Genomic DNA, 8,608 nt, shown 5'->3' with positions numbered 1-8,608 from the left:
TACCCCTTGAAATCTATGGAGCATTATCAGAAAAGAGCAGTTGAGTGTGTTCAGCACCCATGTCTTCACATAGCATTTTAAAAAGCCTTGAACTTAGAGCTTTTGCCTTAATAATATTAACTGTTTGTATAACTGTTCGCAGCAACTTTATGAAGTGGTGCGCTAAGTTGTTTAGTGTCCAGAGCCTCCAGATGTATTATGCAATGAGTCAATACTGTGTCAGGAGCTACAGTTTCAACTTTTGCTTGCAATCCACCATTAATTTCATACATTGAGCAAGCTCCATCTGTGCATACTCCAATACATCTAGTCCATGATATCCCATTTTGATAAAGAAGTATTGATTATGTCAAAAAAGGCTTTGAGCATAGTTGTTTTTAGTATCAAATCACAGGAAAGCAATTACTCTGGAATTTTAAACTCACAAATGAAACCAACGTAAGCCAAAAAATGAGCATCTTTCTGGGCCTCAGTCGCTTTGTCCACTCGAAGTGCAAAACAGTTGTTACCCAACTGATCGATTAAATCATCAGAAATGTCTAAAATTCTTATATGCACTGTGTCATTAGAGATAGGACACTTTTCAATTGTTGAGCAAATGACTCACCAAACATTGTTGCCGGCCGCTGGTGGCCGAGCAGTTCTAAGCGCTTCAGTCTAGAACCGTGTGACCGCTACGGTCGCAGGTTTGAATCCTGCCTCGGGCATGGGTGTGTGTGATGTCCTTAGGTTAGTTAGGTTTAAGTAGTTCTAAGTTCTAGGGGACTGATGACCACAGATGTTAAGTCCCATAGTGCTCAGAGCCATTTGAACCATTTTTGAAACATTGTTGATACTGTATCAACCGCTGCTCAAAAAACGAGAGTTTCTGCAACTGTATGTGATTTCTTGCATTTAGCAATCTGATGTGAAATCTGGTAAGAGGTTAAACGGGCCTTAGAAGTCATATTCATCATTCTAACAAAGTTCTTCTGGATAAACAATAAAACATTTAGTTCTGTAACAAATAATTCTTTTGTTTTCCCATTAATTCAGCAAATTTGGTTTCAAGATGTCTCTTATAAATTGTTAGGCTTCATGTTATCAGCAGCTAAAATGGTTAAAAGAATTACGCGCCGCAGACATTCTTCTCCACTGATTGTAGTTTTTGTAAAGTGTAGCAATAAATAGTTCTCATTGTAGCTTTTTGTTTTTGCCTTTGGAATATCACCCTCCCATCTGCCAGTTGATGGACCACTGGTGTCTTCATGTCTGTCACTAACCAAGAACTATGACAATATTGTGGAAAGAAAAGATTGCCACTTGTGTCAAGATGGCGCCGAGTGTAAATTGCGGTTGTGTTAACTCGACATAAACGTTGAAAAGTGCTTAACATGTAAAAAATTTGATGTATATCGTGATGATATGTGTATCGCGTGTTTTGTTATTAAAAAAGTGTCGGAAGGAAGACTTGGGGTGGCCCAAAATTGCGAAACTGAAATCGCACATGGAGCTAGTACCTCGTCTGACGAATCGCGAGAGCAAATACAAAGACTTTGCTACTGCAAATCGCTCGCCGTGAAGGGCATAATGTGCATAAACTGTAAAACTGTATACCATTTCACATGTGTAAAGGCAGATCCAGGACGAAAACTATGGTGTTGCAGAAGGTGTAATGAATATGGCCTAGACAAAGCACTACAGAAGAGCGACTGCAAAGTTGAAATTATTACTATGCTGTTAAAAGAGGTACACGCCCTGAAATGCAAATATACCAATAACAATCAATGTGAGGATAAAACAAACAGTGATCTTGTAATTGATAATGATATTAGAACCAGTGGTAACAAATATGATACCAACTGTAAAAAATGCGGGAAAACCGCTAAAAGTGGTATAGTATGTGTAAAATGTGAAACAAAATTTCACTTTCGATGCGCAAAGGTGGACAGCTCATTGAAAGGAAATGAGAAGTTTACAAAGACGTGGAAGTGTAATAGGTGTAGGCCTACCGATATACTAAGCAGGGCCGCAAATATCCCGCTAACAAACAGATTTGAAGTGCTCGATGTAGACAGTAACGATGATGCTCTTGAAGCTCCTACAGAACATTCTCAATCATCGAATGCTGCAGTAACTCTTCCTGGAAGCACTACGGCATCTGAACTTCAACAAGGAGATCTTCAAGTTCCGTGTGATGCTGCTGTTCCACTCCCGAAAGCCATCTGTCAACATAAATCGCATTATGGTATTCCGAGGAAACTTGTGATTCTTGCCGATAGTCACGGTCGAGAGATTGCTTCTCTTATAAATGAAACTGTGAAGGCAACAGGATTTGTCAAGCCTGGAGCATCTCTCTTTCAAATATGCACGTATATACATTCAGAAGAAATCGGTAAGTTGTCATCCAAGGATTTCATTGTACTACTCGGCGGCTGTAATGACGTGCACCGCAATGAAACATCAGTAGCCTGCCAAGAACTAAAGAAGTGCTTGTGTTTATCTAGGACACACAAATGTAATATATGTTAACATTCCACAGAGGTACGACTTACATCAGTCGTCTTGTGTGAACAGAGAGATCAGACTTGCAAATGAACAGCTCTCAAACGTATGTAAACAGTTTAAAAATGTAAATGTTCTAGATGTAAGTGGTGTTGGTCGAAGATTCCATACCTCACATGGGCTTCATTTGAACAGTCTTGGGAAAAAAGTTCCTAGTACAAAAACTAATTGAAATAAGCACAGGCAACAGTTTTACTACAAATTCAACAGTAATGACAAAATTTGTTTCATCACCAACCACAGAAAAGAAAAATAGTGATTTTTTTCCACAGCAACACATTCCAGTAATAGTCAACACTCAGATAAGATCTTTTTTAGGCTAAAGAACAGAAGAGAGCACAGTGTAAATGTTGTACCTTTTGATAATTTAACTTGTGTGAAAACTAACAGTAAGGAACCAGTTAAAAATACAATTGATAAGCTGTATTGTTTAAAAATATTTCATCAGAATATAAGAAGTCTTTTGAATAAAAAAGAAGAGCTGATGCTTTCACTGCAAGAAACAGCTGACACAGACGGAATTATTCCTGATGTGCTCTGCCTAACTGAACATCACTTGGAAGCCACAGAAATTAATCAGCTACATTTAAATAGTTATAAAATTGATTCTTCCTACTGTCGGAGCAATTTAAGATAAGGCGGTGTGGTAATTTACACACACAATACTATTAGGTCACAAGTTATAGATGTATCTAAATACTGTATTGAACAGCACTTTGAATGTTGTGCAGTCAAATTAGAGCTTGAAACACAGTTCGTGATCATAGTAACAGTTTACAAGTGACCTATGGGAGACATTCAAAAATTTCTCTTTCAGCTAGAAACAGTTCTTACTAAACTTTATAGAAACAATAGTAATGTCATCATATGTGGTGACTTTAACATAAACTTACTCGCAAAAAATAACAACCAGAAACTATTAGAATCACTACTGTTAACTTTCAATCTGCTCCCTATGATCTCATTCCCAACAAGAGTATATGGGCACAGCAAGACTCTGATTGATAATCTGTTCCTAGATCCCACAAATTACAATGAAGTGATGACACGGGCAGTAACAAATGGTCTGTCTGATCACGACGGTCAAATGACAACCCTAAATCTTGCCAGCAGAAAAACAACACATGGCCATTGTAACCAAGTTAAACATGTTAGATCAATAAATGCTGAATCTACTTGCTTGTTCAGAAATAGTTTATGCCATGAACAATGGGAGGAAGTATACCAGGCTGACACAGTGAATGAGAAGTTCAACTCATTCCTGAACTTATTCCTTAAACATTTTGAAGCTTCTTTCCCCCAAAGACAGATTAAAATGAAACCAACCTGTAGTAAAAGGAAAGAGTGGCTAACTACAGGCATAAAAATATCATGTAACAAAAAGAGAGATCTGTATGTACAACAGAGGACTAGTACAGACCCAGCAGTAAAGTTACATGACAAGAAATACTGTAAAATTCTAACAAGTGTAATAAAGAAGGCCAAACAGTTGCACTATGCACAAAAAATTAGCAACTCAAACAATAAAATAAAAACCATATGGCACATCATAAAAAGTAAGACAAATAGGAACATAAAACCTGACAATAATAAACACAAAGCTGCAGCCTCAGATTTCAACAATTTTTTTTTCTCTCTGTAGCTGAAAAAACAGTGAACCATATTAAACAGGCTCTCACAGAAGCTATTGAACTATTTAACCACATGCAAATAACATCTAAAGTAGCACTTCATTTCAGAAGTACAACCCCTAAAGAAATTGAAAAAACCATAAAATTACTCAAAAATTCAGATTCCTGTGGATACGATGGCATATGAAGTAGGATTCTAAAATCATGCACAGACTTAATCAGTTATATATTGTGCTATTTGTGTAACCAATCTATGGAAACTGGTGTGTTCCCAGATAGATTAAAACATGCAGTAGTGATGCCAATCCACAAAAGTGGAGCAAGGGATGAAATATCCAACTATCAGCCCATCTCCCTGCTGCCAGTTTTCTCAAAGGTATTTGAGAGAATAGTGATGATAGGATTTATAGTCACAGTACACAAAATGGGTTACTGGCTCCTACACAGTTCGGCTTTCGTAAGGGCTCCTCCACAGACAGAGCTATATTTAACATAACACATGAAATTTTGGGTGAACTAAATTACAAAAGGTATCCAGTGGGGATATTTTGTGACCTTGCCAAGGCATTTGATTGTGTAGATCACAACACACTCTTAAAAAAGTTTCCACATTATGGCATTAAAGACAAATCTTTGACTTGGTTAGAATCATACTTACAGAACAGGAAGAAAGGGTTGTCATAAGGGGGACAGGAACAGCATTAACATCAGACTGGGGAAATATAAAGTATGGAGTCCCACAGGGCTCAATTCTTGGGCCATTAATTTTCCTGATCTACATTAATGATTACCAATCACAATTAACAACAGAGCAAAAACAGTAATGTTTGCCAACGATACAAGTATCCTTGTAAAAGGACCCAACTCAACAATGCAGGATACAGCTATGACAGTCTCTACTCAAGTACACAAATGGTTCACTGCGAATAGCCTAACCTTAAATATTTCAAAAACCAATATGATACAGTTTCTGACAAAAAATAAAAAAAATTAAAGTTCCTGAAATACATGTTAACAATCACAAAATTAATGAAACCACACATACAAAATTCCTAGGTATCCAGATAGACAGTCACCTAAGATGGAAAGAACAAATTGATCAGCTGGTCAAGAAACTTAGCTCATCGTGCTTTGCACTAAGAGTTCTCCATCAGTTAGTAGACAGAGAAATAATGTTGTTGTCATACTTTGCATATTTCCATTCTGTTCTCTCCTATGGCATAATCTTCTGGGGAAATGCCGCAGGTGTTGAAAAAGTCTTCAGAAAACAAAATATAGCAGTGAGGCTAATATGTGGGGTCCCTAATGGGACATCTTGCAGAGGTCTCTTCAAATCTCTCAGGATATTTACCATCACAGGTCAGTATATATACTCACTGATGTTATTTGTAGCCAACAACAGGGAACTGTTTCAGAAAAATTGTGACATCCACAACCATGACACAAGACAGGTGAAAAATTTTCATCAAGGCTCTGCATCTCTCACTAAAGTACATAGGGGAGTTACTGAGTCAGGTACAAAGGTCTTCAGTAAGCTCCCCATCAATATAAAAAAGGAAATAAATAATGTACAGGTTTTCAAAAGGAAACTAAAATTATTTCTCATCGAACAAACTTTTTATAAAATGAATGAATACTTAGAGTTATGATGTACAAGATTGGGGGAAACTGCCTAAGAAAAGCACTCCCTTAAAGATAAAGTGTGATGCTGTTACTTGTAGTTTAACTGAAATTGTGGTGATAAAATGTAAATTTACCTGTTTCATTATGAAAAATGTGAACTCCCATGTATCCCACTCTCTTGAGCATTCACTTAAGCCTCTTCTTAAGGAATGCAATTAAAACTTGTATTCATTTAAACCATGACCATGAAGAAAATGTACTTCCTTATATATGTCAGTAGCATAAAAATATGCACTGTCACTTATTCTACTATTTTAAACAATCACTTAAACTGTTTTTGGCATAATGCAGGCTTTAATACTGCATGCAAGTAATTGTTATGTAAAATAAACCAATGTCTGTGGAATGTGATATATAAATGTTGATGTACTACTGTAATTGCATCAATTGACTTATTCTATATTAGTTGTACACTAGCTGTATAATATGTAATCAACAGGACCAAATAAATAAATTTAAAAAAAAATAAAATAGAAGTTGAGTCACAGACAGACAGAACAAGAAGATTACTAAACACGTAAGCATTTGGCCAGAAGGCCTTCTTCCAAAAGGCTGTGGAGTGGGAGAAGGTGAGGGTAGAGGTGGGTGAAGGACAATGACTAACAAAGGTTGAGGCATGGAGGGTTGTGGAATGTAGGATATACTGCTGGGAGAGTTCCTGTGCAATTAAGAAAAGCTGGTGTTGGTATGAAGGATCCAGATGACACAGGCTGCAGAGCAGCCTTAAAATAAAGACTGCTGTGTTGTGCAGCATGCTCAGGAACTGGGTGGTACAGCTGTTTCTTGGCCACAGTTTGTCGTGGCCATTCTTGCAGACAGACAGCTTATTGGTTGTCATTCCTACGTAGAATGAAGCACAGTGATTGCAGCTTGTATCCCGCATGACTGCTTTCACAGGTAGCCCTACCTTTGATGGGTGATGCTTGTGACTGGACTGGGGAAGGTATGCTGGGAGCAGGAATGAGACACATCTTGCATCTAGGTCTATTACAGGGATATAAGCCATGGGACAAGGGGATAAGAGCAAGGGATGGATGAGGATGTTGTGTAGGTTCTAAAGGCAGGAGGGGTGGGGAAGATGGTGAGTAGGACATTCCTCATTTCAGGGAACAGTGAGAGATAGTCAGAACCCTGGCAGAGAATGTGATGCATTTGCTCCAGTCCTCGGTGGTACTTAGTCACAAGAGGAATGCTCCTCTGTGGCCGGACAGTGGGACTTTGGGAGGTGGTGGGTGACTGGAGAGATAAGACAAGGGAGATCTGTTTCTGTACAAGGTTAGGAGGGTAATTACAATATGTGAAGGCCACAATGAGACCCTTGATATATTTCAAGAGGGCTGTTCATCACTACAGATGCAACAACAATAGGTGGCTACGCTGTATGGAGGGGACTTCTCTATATGGAATGGGTGGCAGCTGTCGAAGTGGAGGTATTACTGGTGATTGGTAGGTTTGATATGGACAGTGGTACTGACGTAGCCAGCTTTGAAGTGGAGGTCAAGATTGAGGAATGTGGCATATTGATGACACCAAGATGTTATCAATGAATCTGAACCAGGTGAGGAGTTTGGGATTCTGGGTGATTAGGAAGGATTTCTCAAGATGGTCCATGAATAGGTTGGCATAGGATGGTACCAAGCCTATGCCCATTCCCGTAACCTGGATTTGTTTGTAGGTGATGCCTTCAAAGGAGAAGTAATTGTGGGTGAGTATGTAGTTGATGATGGTGACCAGGTAGGAGGGTTGTAGGTTTGGAATCTGTAGGGTGTTGGGAAAGGTAGTGTTCAATACTGGCAAGACCATGAACATTATGGATGTTAGTGTAAAAGGAGGTAGCATCAATAGTGATGAGCAGGGCACTGTGTGGAACAGGAACTGTGAAGAGTCAGTGGAGAAAATGGTTGGTAATTTTTATGTAGGAGGGTAGGCTGTTGGTGATAGAGTGAAGGTGTTGATCTGCAAAAGCAGCGATTCTCTCAGTGGGAGCACAGTAACCAGCCACAATGGGGTGTCCAGGGTGGTTGCTTTATATACTTTAGGAAGCATGTAGGAGGTAGGAGTGTAGAGAGTATTAGGGGTGAGGAGAGACATAAGACTCTGGGAGACCTTCTGGGATGGGCCTAAGGATTTGTGTAGAGTCTGGAGATCCTGTTGGATTTCTGGAATGAGTTCATTGTGGCAGGGTTTGTAGGTGAACAAATCTGACACCTGGCAGAGTCCTTCTGCCAGTTAATCCTTGTGGTTCAAAACAACAGTTGTGGTGCCCTTGTCAGCAGGTAGGATAATAAAGTTGGAATCAGATTTATGGTGGTGGATTGTGGTTCTTTCTGTGGGAATAGGTTAGCTTGCATGTTGAAGAATTTGGGGAATGATGATGAGGAAAGGTTTGAGGCTAAGAAATTCTGTAAAATTAACAGGGGGTGATTTGGGGGCAGTAGAAGTGGATCATGGTTGGAAGGAGGAGTGAACTGAGTCAGGCATGGTACAGTGCGGTTCAACATTAGTCTTAGGTTGAGTCTGACTGAGGGTTGGTGGCAAAAAGTGTTTCCACTGTAGGGACTGGAAGAAGAGAGAAGGTCTTTAACAAGTCCAGTATGACTGAATTTGGAAGTAGAGCAAAAGGTAAGAGCTTTGGAAAGGACTAATACTTCTGCAGGGCTAAGCTTATGGAGGAAATGTTCGTGACTGTTTTACGGGTCCGTTTAAGTTCTGGATTCTGTATGGTGATGGTACAAAGCCATTGAGGGTGA

This window comes from Schistocerca nitens, chromosome 5 (assembly GCF_023898315.1).
Source record: "Schistocerca nitens isolate TAMUIC-IGC-003100 chromosome 5, iqSchNite1.1, whole genome shotgun sequence".
Classification (NCBI taxonomy): Eukaryota; Metazoa; Arthropoda; class Insecta; order Orthoptera; family Acrididae; genus Schistocerca; species Schistocerca nitens.
This window is presented reverse-complemented; position numbering follows the sequence as displayed.